Below are 22806 nucleotides of genomic sequence, written 5' to 3'. Positions count from 1 at the left end.
CTTGATCTTAGTGCTGCGTTCGACACCATAGATCATGACATACTCATAGATCGATTACAAAACTATACAGGTATTCAAGGGCAGGCTCTAAGATGGTTTAGATCCTACCTGTCCGATCGCTACCATTTTGTTTACTTAAATGGGGTGTCATCTCATTTATCATCAGTAAAATATGGAGTGCCACAAGGATCTGTCCTAGGTCCCCTTCTATTTTCAATATACATGTTGCCCCTTGGTAATATTATTAGAAAATACGGAATTAGCTTCCACTGTTATGTTGATGATACTCAGCTATATATCTCAACGAGACCAGATGAAACTTCCCAATTATCTAAGCTAACAGAGTGTGTTAAAAATGTAAAAGATTGGATGACAAATAATTTTCTCCAATTAAATTCGGATAAGACCGAGATATTAATTATTGGACCAAAAAACACCACACAGAATCTTGTAGATTACAATCTGCAGCTAGACGGTTGTACTGTTACTTCCTCTACAGTCAGAAATCTGGGTGTTATATTAGACAGCAATTTGTCTTTTGAAAATCATATTTCCAATGTTACAAAAACTGCATTCTTCCATCTTAGAAACATTGCCAAGCTACGAAACATGTTATCTGTTTCTGATGCAGAAAAGCTACTTCATGCATTCATGACCTCTAGACTGGACTATTGTAATGCACTTCTAGGTGGTTGTCCTGCTTCGTCAATAAACAAGTTACAGGTAGTCCAAAATGCAGCAGCTAGAGTCCTTACGAGGTCAAGAAAATATGATCATATTACCCCAATTTTACAGTCTCTGCACTGGCTACCTATTAAGTTCCGTATCAGTTACAAATTATCATTACTTACCTATAAGGCCCTAAATGGTTTAGCTCCTGCGTACCTAACTAGCCTTCTACCACGCTACAACCCATCATGCACCCTAAGGTCACAAAACGCTGGACTTTTGGTAGTTCCTAGGATAGCAAAGTTCACTAAAGGAGGTAGAGCTTTCTCACATTTGGCTCCCAAACTCTGGAATAGCCTTCCTGATAATGTTAGGGGTTCAGACACACTCTCTCTGTTTAAATCTAGATTAAAAACACATCTCTTTCGCCAAGCATACGAATAATGTATCTTTTAAATTGTGAGTGTAGTTGCATCTGATCAAATGTGCATTTTTATTCTTTAGCTTGGGTTAAACTAATTTTACTTTGTTGGATCAGCAGCTATGCTAATGATGTCTCTATTTTGTTTCTATGTTTTGCCACGGGATTTACATCCCGTGGTAACTAGGATTTACACAAGCTCCAGTCTGGATCCAGAACACCTGAGAAGAGATGATGCTGACCCTCAGAGAACCCCAGATGATCCTAACCTTGAATCAACAAACAGAACTAACAATTATTGCTACATGTGTGACTGCATCATATAATACTATTAATTAATAATATTGATAGTTCATCGTCTAGCTGACTACGTCTTGTATTATTATTTTTTATTTTTTCTAAAATCCTGTCAAACATGCACAAACTACTAGCTACTACTAAATATTGTAGAAACATAATTTTCTGTAAAGTTGCTTTGTAACGATTTGTATTGTAAAAAGCACTATACAAATAAACTTGAATTGAATTAACTAACTTCAAAACTGTTTTAACTGACTAAATCTTACAGATATTAACATGCAGATAAAATGAAAAATACGTATATAATAATAAATAAATACAAAATAAAAATAAATAAAAATAACGTATCAAGCCATCAAAAATAGGAGAGTTTTATCTTGCTCAGGAGGCATCTTACCCTATACATTTTTGTAGTTCTGCCAAATATTTTCCTATGTAGAATCTTAATCTTTAACCATTAAATCAAAGAGAGAGAGAGAGGGAGAGAGAGAGGAAAAAAAACGGAAAAGCCACTAGTAATTATCATCAGCTAGAGTGAATCCTTTTTTCATGTTTTTCAGAAGAAAAAAAAAACACATCTTAGTAATTAGTAGTAAATTAGATCAATTTCCATAGATATTTCACAGTGACAATTACCCTAACGGTGGCAGAGACTTAAGAATTTAATTAGCAAACTAATATTAGGTGAAAGTTGCCTCACACTTGCTTCAAAGATTCTTGGTTGGAGCTCAACTGCCAGATGACTTCTCCATCAAAGTGTATCCATAACAGCTCTCAGAAACTGCTGTGCTTGCACAGCTCATAGAGAATACATATTCACTGTAACTAAATCACCCTGTTTACACTTTTACCTTACTTTGATCAGGCTTCTTAAATTTTGATGCTGTTAAATTCTGCAATATAGCCCCAATGTTTATGCTAGACTTTTAATTACTTTATAGACACAATCATGGGTGTCGCTAGGCCATTTTTAGGGGGGCTATAGCTTATAGACCAAAGATGCATCTCCAGAAGCTCTTTTCTGTGGTTTTGCACTCTGGTTGAAGTTTGACAGTAATACTTGACAAGGCGTCCACAATTACATTCTATTTACAAGTCTCACAGTGCACTTCAAACGTTGCCAGTTGGGACATCAGATTTCTGCATCTGCCATGGTCTTAATTTCTTATCATGTTTGCTTGTGCTGCAACTTCAAACCTGTCCTCACCTTTCATAAACAATATTAAATTAGACAAATTGTTGCACAAAACATGTTAAGGACTAGTTCATGGAGGACTGCCACAGAAGCTGCTGAAACAGTTCTACTCCACCATCATTGAATCCATCCTCTGCACTTCAGTAACTGTCTGGTTCAGCTCAGCTTCTAAATCTCACCTCAGAAGACTCCCTTCTATTCAAGAACTGTACTTATCCAGAGTGAGCAAATGGGCTGGCAAAATCACTCTGGACCCCAGCCCACTTTCTCTTTGAACTGTTGCCATCTGGTCGACGTTACAGAGCACTGAGCACCAGAACAACCAGACACAGGAGCAGTTTCTTCCCTCAGGCAATCCTTCTTATGAACACTTGATAATAACTGTGGAACACACTACAGTATTTATATTTACATGTACATACACTTATTTATCTAACACACATACTTAGTGTACACTTAATTTTTTTTGCACATAATATACCTGTACATACATAACTGCTCATTGTAATATACCTGCCATACATTGTCAATTTGTATATTGTCATTCCTTACCTGCTTATTTGTATTTTTTGTATTTTTTTGTATTTTTATTCTTATTGTGTTTTTTGTTCTGTCGCTGTCATTATGTTGCACTGCGGAGCTTCTGTCACGAAAACAAATTCCTTGTATGTGTGAACATACCTGGCAATAAAGCTCATTCTGATTCTGAGGAACAGTTCCACTCATTCTCTACCATAGGAGAGGAAGAATTGTATAAACTTGTTAAATCATCTAAACCAACCCTATTCCATCTAAGCTCCTAAAAGTAGTGCTTCCAGAAGTCATAGATCCTCTTCTGACTATTTTTAATTCATCATTGTCATTAGGATATGTCCCCAAAACCAAAAACTGGCTGTTATTAAACCTTTCATCAAAAAACCACAACTTGACCCCAAAGAACTAGTTAATTATAAACCATCTCGAATCTCCGTTTTCTGTCCAAGATACTAGAAAAGGTAGTATCCTCACAATTATATTTCTTCTTAGAGAAAAATGGTTATCTGTGAGGATTTCAGTCAGGATTTAGACCATATTATAGTACTGAGACTGCTCTCCTTAGAGCAGAGGTGTCAAGTAACGAAGTACAAATACTTTGTTACTGCTATTTCATTTCGACTTGTTTTCATCCTATCCAGATAAATCGCGTCATCGGGATGCAGTGAATTTGATTGTGGTTGGAAGAGAAGTATAAACATATACCATTCCGACACCCTATTGGTTTGTACGCGATCCATCGCACCTGCACATGACACAAATCACATCACACTCCAGCAAGGACATAGCCAGTTTTGGGTTCGTTTATCAAAAAATTCTTAAAAGTAGGGTTGGGTATGGAACCGGTATGCATCAAACCGAATAAGAGGAAGCAGATTTCGGTGCCTTTTAAATGCCTGAGCGATCGATTGAAATTTGTCCTGGTTCTCCGAAATGTACACAAGAAGCACGGGTGTTGCTAGGCTTTTTTAGCGGGACTGTAGCATTTAGCTCCATAAACTGTACACAAATTCATGATCGCCTGAGAGTCAGTCCTCTTAAATTTCATTTGAAACCAGCATCAGACCGGTCTCCTCTCCGTCTTTCAGCGCGCTCTTCAATCAGCAGACCACGGTGGAGCAGCGCAAGGACTCTTAAACACAAACAGAGGACACAAGGTATGTGTTTATCGATAGATTGTTAGAATATCCGTATCTGTGCAGTTCTTTGTCATAAATACAGTTTACAAAAGGTCACGAGGGAGCAGTCAGTTTCTCATCTACTGTAAAGTTTTCGCTTGTTTCCTCCAGCGAAAATCTAGCCCTTAACACATATGAACGAACGCATACTTTAATTACACTTATTTAAATATACTTAATTTAATCATATGTACTCTATACATACACTAGCTACTGTGCAAAAGTCTTAGGCACGTTAGTATTTTTATAGCAGACATATGAAGCGAATACAGGAATCTATCAATCAAGAAGGTATGAGGATTATGAGTTATTTTTAATTTTTAGTTTTTGATTATTCACTTGGATTAATCATTCATTTTGACAGAACTATGTTTATTGTATATAGACAACCATACAAGGGTAATCGTTACTAAGCCTGCACCAATGTTGTTGTCCATTGCCATAGCAGATTCCTGCAGCTAAGCTTGGATGTACATTTACATTCCATTAAAGGTTATTGATGACATGCCTCTGAAGTTTGACTTTTTGCACCATAACAATACTTATAGACAACTAGTCATCATATCTCTAGTTCTTTAATGTATTTGCATTGTACTAAAGTGTGTTCATTTTCAATGGGCATATATGTGGCTGAAACAGGTAGCCCATTGCTTCCCAAATTTTTCAACATGAACATTTTAATATAACATTATAGTCATTAAAAAAATTTTTTGAGGAGGTGGGGTAGTGCACAATAGGCCCCTGTGGTGCGGCCTAAGCTTTTGTTCTTAATGGCATTTTTTTCCCTTACATTACTTTTACTTTTATACTTTAAGTAGTTTTTTAAACCAGTACTTTTACACTTTTACTTGAGTAAAAAGTTTGAGTTGATACTTTAACTTCTACAAAAGTCTTTTTAAACCCTAGTATCTATACTTCTACTTGAGTAATGAATGTCAATACTTTTGACACCACTGCCTTAGAGTTACAAATGACCTGCTCTTATCATCTGATCGTGGTTGTATCTCTCTATTAGTGCTATTGGATCTTAGTGCTGCGTTCGACACTATTGACCACAAGATTCTTTTGCATAGACTAGAACACTTTGTTGGCATTAATGGAAGTGCATTAGCATGGTTTAAGATGGTCTAAATCGTATTTATATGACCACCATCAATTCGTAGCAGTGAATGAAGAGGTATCATATTGATCACAAGTGCAATATGGAGTACCTCAAGGCTAAGTACTAGGGCCGTTACTCTTCACGCTTTACATGATACCCTTGGGATATATCATCAGGAAACATGGTGTTAGCTTTCACTGTTATGCTGATGATACTCAGCTCTATATTTCTTTGCGGCCCGGCTAAACACACCAATTTGAAAAACTAATGGAATGCATAGTCGATATAAACAACTGGATGACGAGTAATTTCTTACTGCTAAATTCTGAAAAAACAGAGGTGTTAATTATAGGACCTAAAAACTCTGCATGTAATAACCTAGAACACTGTCTAAGTCTTGATGGCTACTTTGTCAATTCTTTGTCATCAGTTAGGAACCTAGGTGTGCTATTTGATAGCAATCTTTCCTTAGAACGCCACGTTTCTAGCATTTGTAAAACTGCATTTTTCCATCTCAAAATATATCTAAATTATGACCTATGCCCTCAATGTCAAATGCAAAAATGTTAATCCATGCATTTATAACCTCAAGGTTAGATTATTGTAATGCTTTATTGGGTGGTTGTTCTGCATGTTTAGTAAACACACTCCAGTTAGTCCAAAATGCAGCAGCTACAGTTCTTACTAGAACCAGGAAGTATGACCATATTAGCCCGGTCCTGTCAACACTGCACTGGCTCCCTATGAAACATCATATAGATTTTAAAATATTGCTTATTACTTATAAAGCCCTGAATGGTATAGCACCTCAGTATTTGAATGAGCTTTTGCTACATTCTAATCCTCCATGTCCGCTGCATTCTCAAAACTCAGGCAATTTGATAATACCTAGAATATCAAAATCAACTGCGGTCGACAGATCCTTTTCCTATTTGGCACCTAAACTCTGGAATAATCTACCTAACATAGTTCGGGAGGCATACACACTCTTGCAGTTTAAATCTAGATTAAAGACCCATCTCTTTACCTTGCTTACACATAACACACTAATGTGCTTTTAATATCCAAAACCATTAAAGGATTTTTAGGCTGCATTAATTAGGTAAACCGGAACCGGGAACACTTCCCATAACCAAGATTTACTTGCTACATCATAAGAAGAATGGCATCTACGCTAGAGCTTAGATTCTCTGCCCGAGCCCGGGCTCGACCTGACCCGCGATATTTCCCGCCACTGTCCTCGGGCCGGGTCGGGCCCTTGATAAAGCACGTCACGTGTCATGCGCAGCGTCTCGTCCACTCGCAGTCTCGCATCACACCTGCTGTGCGTGCTGTACTATTCAGTAGATTAAGTGCAACATGGAGCTTGAAGAAGCAAACAAAAAAATTAAAACAGGAGAATTAACTTTGAGCAAGTTTGGAGGAAAATCGGAGGTATGGAAACATTTTAAACTAGTCGTGGGGAGTGACAACATATATGTTGGCTTTGTCTCGTGCATTAAATGCGGCACGCATATTATATATATATATATATATATATAACTGCGCAGCTCCCCCGTAGCCTAAATGATCTAGCACAGCAGCACCTGCAGTAAAAAAAAAATTAGTTTGTTTCTCTCTTATTCCGAGGTCACCGTAGCCACCAGATCCATTCTGTTTCCAGATCAGAGGGTCACTGCAGTCACCCAGATCCAGTATGTATCCAGACCAGATGGTGGATCAGCACCTAGAAAGGACCTCTACAGCCCTGAAAGACAGCGGAAACCAGGACAACTAGATGAGCCCCAGATACAGATCACCTGTAAAGACCTTGTCTCAGACGACCACCAGGACAAGACTACAGGAAACAGATGATTCTTCTGACAATCTGACTTTGCTGCAGCCTGGAATTGAACTGCTGGTTTCGTCTGGTCAGAGGAGAACTGGCCCCCCAACTGAGCCTGGTTTCTCCCAAGGGTTTTTTTTCTCCATTCTGTCACCAATGGAGTTTTGGTTCCTTTTCGCTGTCGCCTCTGGCTTGCTTAGTTGGGGTCACTTCATTTACAGTGATATTGTTGACTTGATTGCAAATGATTGCACAGATACTATGTAAACTGAACTGAGATGACATCACTGAATTCAATGATGAACTGCCTTTAACTGTCATTTTGCATTAGTGACACAGTGTTTTCCTAATTAATGTTGTTCAGTTGCTTTGAAGCAATGTATTTTCTTTAAAGCGCTATATAAATAAAGGTGACTTGACAATAAAATGTTTGAAAAAATACACCTTCAATAAATCCATAGCTTCCTGTTGGTAATTTTGTCTCTTCAGTTAAGATTCTGTCAGGGTTTTGCACTGTCACTTTGTTTTATGTTTGTTTCTTGTGTCTAGTGTCAGCACATGGCCTTGTTAGTTATTTTCTCGGCCATGTGCTCTTTTAGCCCCTCCTCCTTATTTCCTCTTTACCACACCCTCTTGTTACCCTAGTTGGTCTAATTGTGCTCACCTGTCCCTCATGTATTTTCCTCCCTATTTACAGTGCACCTTACCCTTTTGTGATTGATGGTCTGTTGTCATTCTCACCCCCTCTGTCTGTGGATATGGCTGAATATGTGTCCATGTCTCCCTGTCTGGTTGGTCTTGTGTCCTTGGTTTGTCTAGTCCTTGTGATTCTATGTTCTTGTCTTGCTCCTAGTTTTAGTAATTTGTTTGTTCTTGCCCTTTGCTTTCATTTGTATGTAGCAAGTTCGTTGGAGGAAAGGAAGAGGACAAAGGGGTCGGCTGGACTGCTGACGTATTTATTTAACAAATATAACTGAAACTTCACAAACACCAAATGGTGACTTCTATTCTGACACATTGGCACAACACTTTCGGTTTACTCTTTCCGGTTTCGGTTTCCAGTTCAGGTCAGCAGTCCGTCTCTCTCTCGCTTGCTTCCATCTCTCCTGGCATTTTATACTCTCTCCATGCCAATTACTGGAACAAGAAACAGGTGATGATAATTTCTGCCCAAACCACTCACTTACCGCTCGTCTCCTGATTCTCTCTCCCGCTGCAGACTTCGCTAAACCACGCCCCCCCTGCCACATACCCCCAGCGCCCGACTCAGGCCAGGGAGCCATCCGGCCTGCAGCCCCAACCCCCCCCCCATTTCTGGAGAGGAAGTCGGCCACCGCCATCTGAACACCCGGCCTGTGGACCACCTTGAACTTAAAAGGCTGAAGAGCTAGATACCAACGTGATCCGCGCGTTGGTATCCTTCATGCGGTGGAGCCACTGCAGCAGAGCGTGGTCTGAACAGATGGTGAACTCCCGTCCCAGGAGATAATAGCGGAGGGTGAGGATGGCCCATCTGATGGCAAGGCACTCTTTCTCTATGGTGCTGTACTTAGCCTCTCTCTTTGAGAGCTGCCGGCTAATGTACAGCACCGGCCGTTCCTCCCCCTCTATCTCCTGGGACAGGACTGCCCCCAGCCTCATGTCCGATGCGTCTGTCTGCAACAGAAAAGGGAGAGAAAAATCAGGAGAGTGTAACAACGGCCCGCCACACAGAGCAGCCTTGACCTGGGTAAAGGCCTGCTGACATGGTTTTTAGTAAGGTCAGTCAAAGGGCTGGTGAGGTCCGAATAATTAGGAATAAACCGTCTATAATATCTCGCCAGCCCCAAGAACTGCCTTACATCCTTTTTGGTCTTGGGATCTGGGCAGGTCGCAATAGTGGCTGTCTTATCAATTTGGGGACGCACCTGTCCATGCCCCAAGTGGAAGCCCAGATACCTTACTTCCACACGCCCAAATGCACACTTCTTTGGGTTGGCCGTGAGCCCCGCTCCCCTCAGCGACCTCAGGACAGCCCTCAGATGCTGCATATGCCGCTGCCAATCATTACTGAATATAATGATATCATCCAGGTAGGCAGCCACATATGCAGCATGGGGCCGCAGAATCTTATCCATGAGGCGCTGAAAGGTAGCAGGCGCCCCGAACAAGCCAAACGGAAGGGTAACAAATTGGTGTAATCCAAACGGCGTTGTGAAAGCTGTCTTTTCTCTGGATAATGGAGACAAGGGGATCTGCCAATAGTCCTTTGTTAAGTCCAGTGTCGAATAAAAACAAGCCGTGCATAGACGATCAAGCAACTCGTCAACCCGCGGCATTGGATACGCGTCGAATTTCGACACAGCATTCACCTTTCGATAATCCACACAGAACCGGACTGAGCCGTCCATTTTCGGAACTTAAACTATCGGGCTCGCCCAGTTACTGTTGGATTCTTCTATTACCCCCATGTCAAGCATAGCGCCTAATTCAGCCTGAACTACTTTTTTCTTGTGCTCAGGTAAGCGATACGGCCGGCTGCGAACTACCACGCCCGGCTCGGTCTCGATATGGTGCTGAATCAGGTTAGTACGGCCCGGTAGGGGCGAGAAGACGTCGGCAAACTCTGCCTGTAATTTCGTTAAATCAGTGAGTTGGGACGGCGAGAGGTGATCTCCACCTGGAGCCAGGGCGAGGGATTGTGGTTTGATATTCGCCTCTGGTCCAAGATCATCCTCCCCCCCAATCACCGTTGCCAACATCACTGATTCTGCCTCATTCCATTTTTTAAGGAGGTTGAGGTGGTAGACCTGACGGGTCCCGTTCCGACTTGTCGTGCGACCTCAAACGGTCCCTGCCACTTAGCTATTAATTTAGAGCTCGACGTTGGGAGTAATACAAGTACTTTCTCTCCCGGTGCAAATTTGCGTAACCTAGTTCCCCTGTTATACAGCTGGCTCTGGTGGTCCTGGGCTTGTAACAAATTCTCCATTGATAGCCGCCCCAATGTGTGGAGTTTTGTTCTCAAGTCCAGCACATACTGAATTTCGTTTTTGCCCTGAGACGGTCCCTCCTCCCAAGTTTCTCTCAGTACGTGGAGCACCCCCCGGGGCTGGCATCCATAGAGAAGCTCGAAGGGGGAAAACCCCATGGAGGCTTGCGGGACCTCTCGCACAGCGAATAACAAGGGCTCTAGCCACCTATCCCAATTTTTGGCGTCTTCCTGAACGAACTTACGGATCATGTATTTAAGAGTGCGATTAAATCATTCGACCAGGCCGTCGGTTTGTGGGTGATGGACGCTAGTTCGAATAGATTTAATGCCCAACAATCCGTACAGTTCGCGTAGCGTACGTGACATAAACGCCGTGCCCTGATCGGTGAGGATTTCTTTTGGAACCCCCACCTGGGAGATAAGACGAAACAGGGCATCCGCAACACTTTTAGCGGAAATGTTGCGGAGGGCCACTGCTTCAGGAAATCGTGTTGCATAATCAACTATGACCAATGCAAAGCGATGTCCTCGTGCCAATCGCTCTAATGGCCCGATGAGGTCCATACCAATTCTCTCGAAGGGGACCTGCATTAAGGGAAGAGGGCGCAAAGGCGCTTTTGGGGCGGCCGGTGGATTCACCAACTGACATTCCGGACAAGACACGCACCACCTGCGCACGTTGTCATGAATGCCCGGCCAAAAGAAACGGGTCATGAGGCGATTTAGTGTTGCTGCCTGTCCCAAATGGCCCGCCATAGGGTTAGAATGAGCCGCATGGAAAAGCATTTCCCTGCGGCTCTTCGGAATTAACAATTGGGTAGTATTCACTTTTGTCCGAGCGTCTTGGGTCACTCGATACAACCGGTCTTTTAAAATGGCAAAATACGGATAGGTGAGCGGGAGGGCAGGTTGGAAAGGCTGGCCATCGATGGAGCGGACCTGGTGAAATGCATGCTTTAATGTCTCATCCTGAGACTGTTCCAGAGGAAAGTCATCACGCTCCGAGAGAATAAGTCTCCCGATTTCGTTCGGTTCCCCTGAAGCAGACCCCAGCGGTCCCGGCTCAGTTTCTCCCACCTGTACCCGCGCGGTCTCCTTCCGTGCCTTACTTCCCCAAGAGGCATCCGCACATAACGACCCCAATATAACCGTAAACGCGGGCCAATTCGTTCCCAAAATTATCGGATGCCGGAGGTGGGGACTAACCGCCACCTCTACACTATGCTTTTGTCCCTGGAATTGAATAATAATTGGGACGGCCGGATACTCCACCACATCCCTGTGTACGCACCGCACCTTAACCACGCGGCTTGTATCCAATGCCCCCGGTTGAATCAGGCTTTGATGGATTGAGGTTTGGTTGCATCCTGAATCCACCAAGGCCGGATAAGTACCCCCCTTGATACTCACAGGTATTTGGTACTCGCCAGCCTGACCAGGGGTGACCTGTGGGACGTCTGGGACCCGGATCATCGTCCCCACCTCCATCACTGGACACCTGTCCATGAAATGCTCCAGGTCCCCGCAATGCCAACAGGCCAGCCCAAACCTACCCGCCGCCCCAGTGGCAGGGAGTGGATTGGAGAATTGGCGCGGAGAGAGCGGAGAAACGGAAGCACTGTCCCCTCCGGCAGGCACAAGCTCCGCCCCCCAGGGGGTCTTCTTGGGCAGCCGAGCGATGAACTGCTCCAGCACCACCAGGTCGATGAGATGCTCCACGTCACCTCCCTCAGCCAGTAGCCACTTGCGGCAGGAGCCCCGGTGCTGTTGGGCCATTGCGAAGGGCCGACCGGCTTCGCCCAAGTCCAGGGACCGGAAGTGCTGACGATGTTGCTCGGGCGAAACTCATGATCAATCCAGCTCCGGAACCTCTCGCGGTCCTCCTGCTGGGCCTGGACGATGGCCTGGGAGCGCCTCTCCTGGTCGGTTCTCAGGTCCAGCAGGGCCTGGTGTTGCTCGCGGTGCAGGACCGCGAGGGAAGCGATGATGTCCGCAAGCGGCGTGGAGGACGGGCTTTGCATGGCGGCGGCGGTGGTCCTGCTTCCTTCCCGGCACCAGTGTAGCAAGTTCGTTGGAGGAAAGGAAGAGGACAAAGGGGTCGGCTGGACTGCTGACGTATTTATTTAACAAATATAACTGAAACTTCACACACACCAAATGGTGACTTCTATTCTGACACGTTGGCACAACACTTTCGGTTTACTCTTTCCGGTTTTGGTTTCCGGTTCGGGTCTGCAGTCCGTCTCTCTCTCGCTTGCTTCCGTCTCTCCTGCCGTTTTATACTCTCTCCACGCCAATTACTGGAACAAGAAACAGGTGATGATAATTTCTGCCCAAACCACTCACTTACCGCTCGTCTCCTGATTCTCTCTCCCACTGCAGACTTCGCTAAACCACGCCCCCCCCCCCCCCCCCCCCCCGCCACATTGTAATATTTTAGTTTTCTAGTCTTGATTCTTGGTTTTATTTAATCATTCTCTTAAGTTGGTTAAATTGGTAATTTCTTATTTTGTTACTTTACTTTTAATAGTTCATTGGTTTATGTTCTTTTGTTTTGGATTTAACTTGTGTTTTTGTGGAGCTTTGTCCTGTCTAGTCTTGTGTTCGAGTTCCTGACCTGCCCTCTTGTGTCCTGCCCTGGTTCTACCAGCCTGGCATCTGGTCTGTCTCCAGAGTCAGTGGTCAAGTTTCTGAGCTCTGCTCTATGGTGCCTTGTGTGGCCTTCTCTATCAGCCTGGTCTTGCTGCCCCCTTTGTTGCCCAAGTATTCTGCCAGTTGTTTCCTGAAGCCTTCCCAGTGGCCTTCACTAGCTGTTCTGTTTATTGTGTTCCTGTTGTGGTATCTGTTGTGCACTTCACTACCTCTTGTATCAGTCTGTCAATAAAACCTTATCTCACTGCAATTGGGTCCTCCTTCCTAGATCCCTGACAGATTCCCCCTGATTTCTGAAAGTATGAAAGTATGATATTACATAGCCTAGTATAATCATGGTCAGTGAAGACATTTACGTGAACTTACTTTATTGACTCTAACTGCTCCTTGGTAGTCCATTTAGAGAAGTATCAATGAAGATGATGTCCACTGTCTGACTCCAAGCACTGCTCGATGTTCACAGGTATCTGAGGAGGAATGTCTGCCATTTATTTTTGCGCTGACACTTTCTTGGTTACTGCAAAACATAGTTTAAAAGACATTTGTGGCATATTTAAGAGAAATATTCAGTTATTCCTTTATGTCTCCACATGCTAAGTGAAGTATCAACACAACTGTAAATCTGTGAACTGAGATTACTTAAAAAGAACAATCTTCTACAGAATTATAATACTAATAGTATTTATTTATTAGACAGGTGACGACTGCACACAGTAGAATTGTAACAGAACTTTCATAAAGGTATTTAGTCTGCTAAAACGACTAAAAGGAGCAGAAGCGGTCGACTGTGGCATTATAATAGCTCCACTGCTTTCAAGCCACATGTCACGCTTGTTCTACAGCCTCGTTTCACTTCAGTGGCTTTCAGGCCCTGCTTCATTCTACTATGTTAACCCTTTAATATATCATTAGCTCATCCATGAACATGATCTCTGCCCGAGTCCCGTCGGATTGCATCAGCTGTGGGTATGAAGATCACAACTCCCATGATTCCACACTCTTTGTTTTTTTTAAATAAAGGCTGCATCCGAAATCGCATACTTCTTTACTATATAGTATGGAAAAAGCAGTTTGCGACAAATTAGTATGTTTGAATCTTTTGCGTTCATAAAAGAGTAGGCGAGAATTGCAATAACTCTCGCGAGATTCAGTTGTACGTATACTTAATTTGCGTTCTAATATGCCTAATATGCCCCCTATATAGTAGGGGGAAAGAGTATGTAAAGAAAGAAGTATGTTCGAAACCTTAAACCATAAAAAAGTAGACGAGAAATCCCCGGATGTCCTACTGTTTCAGCGAAGATTCTGAAGGGTTCATCGATGGATACTTTTCAATCCCAGGATGCCACGGGAAAGGAATAAATCATCATCGAACGTGAAGGAGAGCAGCGACGAGGGTGCTTACAAATGTGAGTATTATAAAACAAAACACGGTATCACGGTGTGATAAAATCGTATTTGTTGAGCTACTGTAGAGTAAACTGTTGATTTGTTAAGGTGTAAAGACGCTAGCCAGTAACATTACAGTATATTTGTAAAAAAACAAAAAAACAACAAAACATGTTTTATTATGTAAAGCGAACAGCGGATCTCCAGTAAGCACATGTACGTCTCCAAAGTGGATTTGCATGAACCATATACATCTTAAAGATGATTAAATGTCTATTTATTATGAGACAGAAAAATGTTCTAAGAGAATTGCAAAAGAGCAAATCACATGAACAGACATCTGAGTGAGAAATGTGTGTGTTATTATGTAGAATTCACTGTCTACATTGCTTTAGATGAATGTAATTAATGTAAATAAATAAATCTACATTAAGTAAACATAAGTTATCTATTTCATTTGACCATTAGTATTGTGGAAAAATTGTGGAGGTCTTGTGTTGGGTAAAAAGTGAGTCAACACATCAGCATCTAGCTCAACATGTAAATGCAGTATATCACAGATAAATGACAGAGGAGACTGACTCTTGCCTGGATGTCACAGGGACAGATGAGACAGACGTGTGTTTATCTGCTGCAGAGAGACTGATGCCATCAAAGGCTCTCAGTGAGTACACTACAGTCATCCATAAAACATCTTTTAAATTTTAAGTTGTAGTTTATTTTAATTATTTTAAACAGAGTTATTACAGCACTTTTCTGATTCTTGATTGCTGTACATTTGATGCAGATCTTTTGTGGTGGAGCAGGTGACAGCAGCATCTTTGGGAAAAACCTGAAACCAAAATATAAAGTAAGATCATTCTGTTACCTCTAAATACAGAAATGAAATGACACTGTGCTGTTAAAATGACTGCTTTTGTTTTGTGTTTGTGCCTCTTTATAGGATCTGAAATGTCTGCACACTGCTGTGTGCACTGAGGATGGAGAAGATCACAGCAGGATCCTGGAAATGGTTGAGTGTCATGGATGAGATGCTCCATCTCTCCAGCTCTTACTGCTTCATCTGAGCCAGATGTTGCTGTGGTCTCTTCAACCTCAGTGAGCCCAGAGCAGCGAGAGCATCTAGAGAAAGACCACTGAGGATGTGATTTTGGTCAAGTTTGTTCTGCTGGTTTCTGTTCATACAACATCAGTCAATGAAACGCGAGTTTCAGAAGTTTCTAAAGTATCATCAAATAATGTCATGAAGAATCTTAAAGTCAGACTTCATCAACTGATACTTTATGAACACAAACCAGCAGGAGAAACTTGACCAACTTGACCAACCTTTGTTTGGACAAAGGATTGAACAAAATGGAGGCAAGACATTAATGACTGAATTTTTATTTTTAAATTTTTTTTATTTTTAGATGAACTGACCCTTTAAAACCCCAAATAGAAACTGTATTAAATATATGCATGCATTAATATTATAGTAGCACCTTGAAGAAAAGAGCTTTAAGAAATAAGCAGCTTTATTGAGCATTTGTGCCCAAGACACAAGACAGCATTCACAAAATTCACATTTACATGTATTAATTTGCCAGACACTTTTATCTGAAGTGACTTAGGATACGTTCACACTGCAGGCTGAAACGACCCAATTCCGATTTTTTTGCCCCTATGCGACCTGTATCTGATCTTTTCATGACAGTCTGAACGACACAGATCCGATCTTTTCAAATGCGAACCAGGCCACTTGGGTATGTGGTCCTAAATCCGATATGTATCCGATCTTTTGAAATGCGACCTCCGTCTGAACGGCCAGGTCACATGTATCCGACCCGTACGTCATTGATACGCTACAAACGTCATAATTCTGCATTGAAGTAGGCGGGAACGAGAAGATAAACAACAACCATGGCGGACGATGCTGCTTAAATTACTTTAATATTGCTAAACGAGCTCCGCTGTTGACTACACTGTTGTTATGACATCCATGTTTAGCTACTTCCGCAAACAACGAGTGACGTCGTTGGCCGTTGAGTACTCTTCTGCGCATGCGGATCACTTCTGGGTCATTTCACGTTCACACAGGAGATCACAAAAGGTCGCATTTAATTGGAAATGTGAACGGCCTTACAAAAAAATCCAATTTTTTCAAAAAATCGGAATTCAGCATTAAGCCCTGCAGTGTGAACGTAGCCTTACAGTGCTCTTATTACAGGACCTTAATCCCTCTGGAGCACCTGGAGTAAAGACACACCTGGAGATTGATCCAGCAACCTTCTGCTGACCAGTCCACTTAACTACACCACAGAAATAATGAAGGTATATCAAATTAACATGCAATTGTAAAAATATTAAATTAAATTCAGCAATAAATAGAATGCTGACAACATGATATAAAGCGTTTTACTCTGTTTAAATGTGTTCCAGGTCGTGGTGCTCATGGAGAGCAGCACACAGATGTTTGTTCAGGATTGTGTTGTTCAGGGTCTTCTTCATCATGGTCTTCCTCATCCTCTCTGTGCACTCAGACAGGGACTCGATGTCCCTCTCTCATCATGATCAGATTCAGATTGTCCCGCACATGTTCTCCTGCTCTTGTTCAGGGTAGCGTTGTTCAGGGTCTTCTTCATCATGGTCTTCCTCATCCTCTCTGTGCACTCAGACAAGGACTCGATGTCTCTCTCTCTCATCATGATCAGATTCAGATTGTCCCGCACATGTTCTCCAAAGCTTTGTTTCATGTGTAGTTGACTTGTATTTATTTATTGTGACGGTTACTTTTATTTATTATTTTACTTGTTTATTCATGTCTCCTGTTGTTGTCAGTAAATAAAATATAGTCTAATTGTTTCATTACCACATGCATTCATTCATTACTTGACTGAATATTTAGATGTTTAGAAAAAAACGAATTACAATTTGTTGTTTGTTTTACAAAAAAAAATATAATTACTAGTTACCATTTATCATTATTATTGTTGATAAGTGTTGGGGTGGGCTAGATATGCTTCCTGTGATAATCTTAATTTTTGAGTAGTAATACTTTCACTTTTCAAGTGTAAAATCAAAGGCGAGATCTTCTAGCAGCTGATCGAACGTCTCATTTGTGCAGATATTACAAATACTGCAAATGCTGAGGAAAACCATACGAGGTAGGGTTGTGAAGTTATTGATGCTATGAAGGGTTTAATCATTAAGGATTAAACTGTGGGTCATTTCAATAGAGTTAAAACATAAAAACAACACACAATATATTGCTTAAACTACAATAAAAGGTCATCTGTGTATTCAACAAGACCACAAAAGGAGCAAATTGCATCAACATCAAAATATTTAGATAGTAAATATTAAACCTGTTGTTGTCAGTCATATATTTGAAGTTGTTGCGCTTGTTATAACGTCATAGGTCAAATGATAACGTAAACATGGCGGATCACATTCATACTAACGAGATTTGGCTGTAGAGTATGTACTCTTTTAGCGCTCGTTAAGTAAGTACTTACTGAAAATAAGTACCTACTCATTAAGTATGCGATTTCAGACGCAGTCAAAGAGTCCCGTCAAATTGCATCAGCCCTCTAGTGGTGAAAAATTACACACTGTGCCTTTAACTTTCTATTCTTTTTTTCATTATTGCCATTTCTTGCATTCACATTCCAGGGTATCTGCACATTTTTGATCAACAAATTTAATGACTTTTAAGACCTTTTTAAGACCTTCAAGAATAAAAATTAAGACCATTATCCCAGCAAAATAAAAAAAAAATTATATATATTAGGGGTGTAACGGTTCACAAAAATTCACGGTTTGGTTTCGATACAATACACTGGTGCCACGACAGAGTAAGGTGCTTGTTCACTCAGTACGCGCCGAAGGCTCGTTGCAAAATGGCTAATGCGTTTAACAGACCAGAAATAGAAGATCCTCCAATAACCAACAGGTCTGGTGTTTGGGTGCACTTTGGATTCCCTGTAAGCTATAATGGTGATGATAGAATCAATGGTAAATAGTAAGGTCTCATATCCGTGGCTATAACGTAAATGTAGCCTTACCAATCGCCGTGGTGATGTCTTTAATGCTGCGGGGATAGTTTGTTGCATGTATGGTTCTCCTTTTTTCCGTCTTTTCCCAGATACTGACACACTAAGGTGATGTCGGCGTAAATGAGTTGACATGTTTCAAGTATTTCCGCTGGTGTTTTTCTTTTTTTTATATTCCCGCTGGTGTAGGCTACCCTAGATGAGACATATCATTGATTTTTTTATCCACCACTCTCTTGCCATCACCATTATAGCTTACAGGGAATCCAAAGTGCACCCAAACACCAGACCTGTTGGTTATTGGAGGATCTTCTATTTCTGGTCTGTTAAACGCATTGGCCATTTTGCAACGCGCCTTCAGCGTGTATTACTGAGTGAGCGAGCGCCTGACTGAGTAGCCTAACATAAACATATAAGTTGGTGTTTTTTTCTTCTTCGGGGGTGTCAGGGGCGTTGCCTGTTACGTCGTTTGGGTTATTGGGCTACCTTGTTGAACGCATATCATTATATTTCACAATTTTTTTTTATTTTCCAAATATAATTAATTAGTCCAACGAACCGTTCGGTCCATAATGCGTACCGCGTACCGAACCGAAAGCCTCGTACCGAACGGTTCAATACGAATACGCGTATCGTTACACCCCTAATATATATATAGAGTACAGACCAGAGTCGCTGGTTATGATGCAATCGTTAGCCTATTTTTTACAAAAACTGCTTCTACGGGACCATAATGTAAGATACAAGGTAATGGAGCCTTACCGTATTTTCCGGACTATAAGTCACACTTTTTTTCATAGTTTGGCTGGTCCTGCGACTTATAGTCAGGTGCGACTTATTTATCAAAATTAATTTGACGTGAATCAAGAGAAAACATTACCGTCTACAGCCGCGAGAGGGCGCCCTATACTGCTCAGTGCTCCTGTAGCCTACACTGAGCAGCATAGAGCGCCCACTCGCGGCTGTAGACGGTAATGTTTTCTCTTGGTTCTTGGTTCTAAATAAATGCGACTTATAGTCCAGTGCGACTTATATATGTTTTTTTCCTTATCATGACGTATTTTTTGGCTGATGCCACTTATACTCGGGTGCGACTTATAGTCCGAAAAATATGGTATATACATTTTCGTGTTTCTTTAGAAATAATTAATGGACACATGCAGTCTTTAAACGCCTCAGATGTAAAGTTATTCGCGGTCAAAGTGACGCCAAAATGAATGGGAGTCAATGGAATGCTAACAGCAGGTGGGGGTCCACTAGCCAATGGCGGCACCCAGGGGTGCTTCAAAAAAGTATGAAACCCTGCCCCCCTGTGCAATACACACTTAGGTCATGCTCAGAAAAAACAAAAAAAAAACAAAAACAAATGAAATCAGACTATTATATTCGTTGATTTAAGCTTTTTAGCTGCCATTATTCAAGTCCATATTGAGTTTCCGCAATTTTCTTTAACCATACTCTATATGAAAAAAAGTCTTTAGACATGAAACTTAGTTTTTTCCATAAACTGCAGAGAGAGAGAGAGTGAGAGAGAGAACGTGAGTGATTACTTTGGTCAAAATGTGTTCTCATTCAAAATCAGCCTTAATTAAAAAAAAAAAAAAATGCAATCACGTCATGTATAAATACAGCGATAAGGTGCGAGTATAATAAAAAAAAAAATATATATATATATATATCAGTACACACACACACACGAGGTCAGATGTGGCACTAAAATTGTAGCCTCCGGTATTGCAGGATTTTGGGTTGGAAATGTTTCAGGCACCTGGCAACCCTGCTCACTAGGGTGGAGCTCCTTCGAACTTTTCTTTGGGCACGTTGTTTCTCTGCTGTTCGTTCTGTTCTGAAGAAAAAAAAAAGGTAAACTAGCCGATAAATTAAGCGTGTTAAGTTGTTTTGTTTGAATGTGGACCGATTCTTACTTTTTTGGACTGGCTTTGTGTGAAATCAGCTTATAAAGGTAAGATCTCTGAAAATAGTTCGTAGTAAGTTATGTCTTTATGGAATTACCCTTCGAGGTCGAAAGCATAGAACATTGAATTAGGTGACTGAACAGATTCTAATGAGTAGAACTGTAGTGTTGATTTCTGGGCTGGCCTAGCGGCTGGTATTGAGTTAACTTACAGCAGTAGAAATCAATAAGCTTATAATAAAATAAATTAAAATAAGACGGAGATGGAATAATCTGAATAAATAAACAAAGCTAAGCTTTATGCAATATGAAAGTTGGTCAAATAAACAAAGATAAGCTTCATGCAATATTAAAGATGGTCAAATAAGTATATTATAAATGTGCTCTGAAATCTTTTATAAGGCTGAATTCGGAATAACATACTATAGCAATTTCTCTATTTCTGCGCTTTAAAGATAGTTTTATAATAGTTATTCAGTATGGCTTTGTGCTGCATTGAAGCAGCGATCCTGAACATGTTCAGACAGGTGAGTGACCGGTGTTCTGAAATTTTCGGTGTCTGAGATATTTGGTGTCACTGGGCGGAACATACATGAATATTCATGAGTTTCCTGTTCCGCGTTGAAAATATTAGTGCGATGTCACTGAAACAAAAAGGTGTTCAAAAAGGTATGTTTTAGCGTAGAATGACATTATGCTTAGTGTATTGTTTTTTTTTTAATTAGTATTGTTAATATGCAAAATAATTTATAGATTGTGTCATGGTTAGTGATTTTCGTAATGAAGCATTTTTTATAATATTCTTATTTTACATAAATAAGTCATTAAAATGTGTCGTTTAATAACTTGTAAACAGATACCAAAATGTATCTGTTGTGCCATAATAAAATGTATGATTATTCGGTGTCATTCCTAATCGTTTGCTCAGTCATTCAAAAAAGGTTTTTAATAACAAAGCGAAAGCTGAATGTTTGTTTTTAATACACACATGTATTCCTGTGATAACTGTAATATAAACATTCTTAATCTCTCTCTCTCTCTCTTTTTTGTTTTGCCCAAAAATGATACATTTAGTAGATAAAATGCACTACATAGTTAAAAAAGGTTTGTAAAAATGTCTTTATACACTTTATTTTCATCTTCAATCATATACTGCATTGTGGTGTACTTTGAGATGAATTTAACATTCGAATGAAAATCATTTTGACTCAAATGTGTTTTGGTCAAGTTTTGAAATTAACAACCTTGCAGTACTTTAACAATGTTTTGCTTATTTTCTACAAACTTATAACAATTAAAATGTTTTATAGTTTAATAACAAATGGCTAAATCAAACCATACAGTTATTTGTATATTTTCTTTTCAAAGATAAAAGTAGATTGCTTTTGCTGAATAAAGACTTCAACTGATTCTGTGTTAAAAGTTTTATTAACAGATGTGGTGAAGGCATTACATAAATGACTACACACCTGTATAAATATAAAATACATGGTCATGTTTAAAAAAAAAAAAAAAAACAGGTGAAAGCTACACAAGGGTGTAACAATTTTGTATATGTGTCTAGGAATAGGCCTACTGATCAACACAAGCAAGCACGTTATAGGATGCTTCCATGATTATACATGCTTCCAAATCAATGGGACCATATTGTTTATACCCACTGCAGAATAAGCCATTCAAGAATGACCAACATGTTTTTAATATTAGTAGAATATCCATCAACATGATTTACAAACCCTTTATCCATGGAACGTTTTATTTGGTTGTGCTTGGTAAGATTTCCTTTGATTATATTGATTCCAAAAGTGTGGATTTCAGGAACAAAATGTAGTAAAACTTTAAAATTGGTCAAATACAACATTTGTATCAAATAGAAGGCTATACAAGTTTTTTTTATTATTATTTTGCATATGATTTGTAACTACTACACTGATAAAGTACACACTCTGTTGGTCATCATCCACCATCCCCTGCATCAGATAAAAAAAAAAAATAAAGTTAATTCTGAGAACGTTTACCCATGTCTTCATGTATGTGTGCAATAATGGCCTCATATATAACTTGCGAAAATGTAATTCTCCCCGATTAGAAGAGCTTCTGCAAACTAGGATAAAAAAATAACAGGCAAGTATCAAACTCTGCTGATTTGTAACAAATATATTAATTAAAAACAGCTTCTCCACATGAACTGTAGGCTGTCATGCAATTCCATGTGACACCTTTTTTAAGGAGAAAAAAAAAAGTTAAATAGTTGTCACTACATATAAGAGTCTTTATATCGTTCTTCATTTCTCACCTTACAGTCTTACAATACAGTGAGCAAGTTTGTACCACCAAATTTTACACAACTTCAAACGACATACATATCAAATTACATACTTTATTAGCTAATCAGAGGAATATGAGAAAATATTTAACAGCTGCTGGCTCATTTACTTGTAGCATATTCTAACGATAGGCTACCTCTAGCAAATCAGTGGCTGAAATTGTTGTGTAAACATTTAAAACCACAAACAATTAATAACATTTTGTGCACAAATGAACAATTATATTATACATCTACAGTCGTGGCCAAAAGTTTTGAGAATTACATAAATATTGGAAATTGGAAAAGTTGCTGC

At 40.4% G+C, this 22806-nt stretch overlaps 1 protein-coding gene across 1 annotated transcript in view; it reads left to right on the top strand.

The window, feature by feature from the left end:
- The first annotated feature begins 19966 nt into the window (after positions 1 to 19966).
- Positions 19967 to 22806, top strand: part of cd151l (CD151 antigen, like) — a 71411-nt gene continuing 68571 nt past the window's right edge. The window contains exon 1 of the mRNA XM_059564785.1: positions 19967 to 20233. The gene's annotated coding sequence lies outside the window, so the exon portion shown is untranslated. The remainder of the gene's footprint in view (positions 20234 to 22806) is intronic.

This window comes from Carassius carassius, chromosome 13 (assembly GCF_963082965.1).
Source record: "Carassius carassius chromosome 13, fCarCar2.1, whole genome shotgun sequence".
NCBI classification, from domain to species: Eukaryota; Metazoa; Chordata; class Actinopteri; order Cypriniformes; family Cyprinidae; genus Carassius; species Carassius carassius.
The sequence above is the reverse complement of the archived record's forward strand: the minus strand, read 5'-3'. Positions and strand labels throughout refer to the sequence as shown.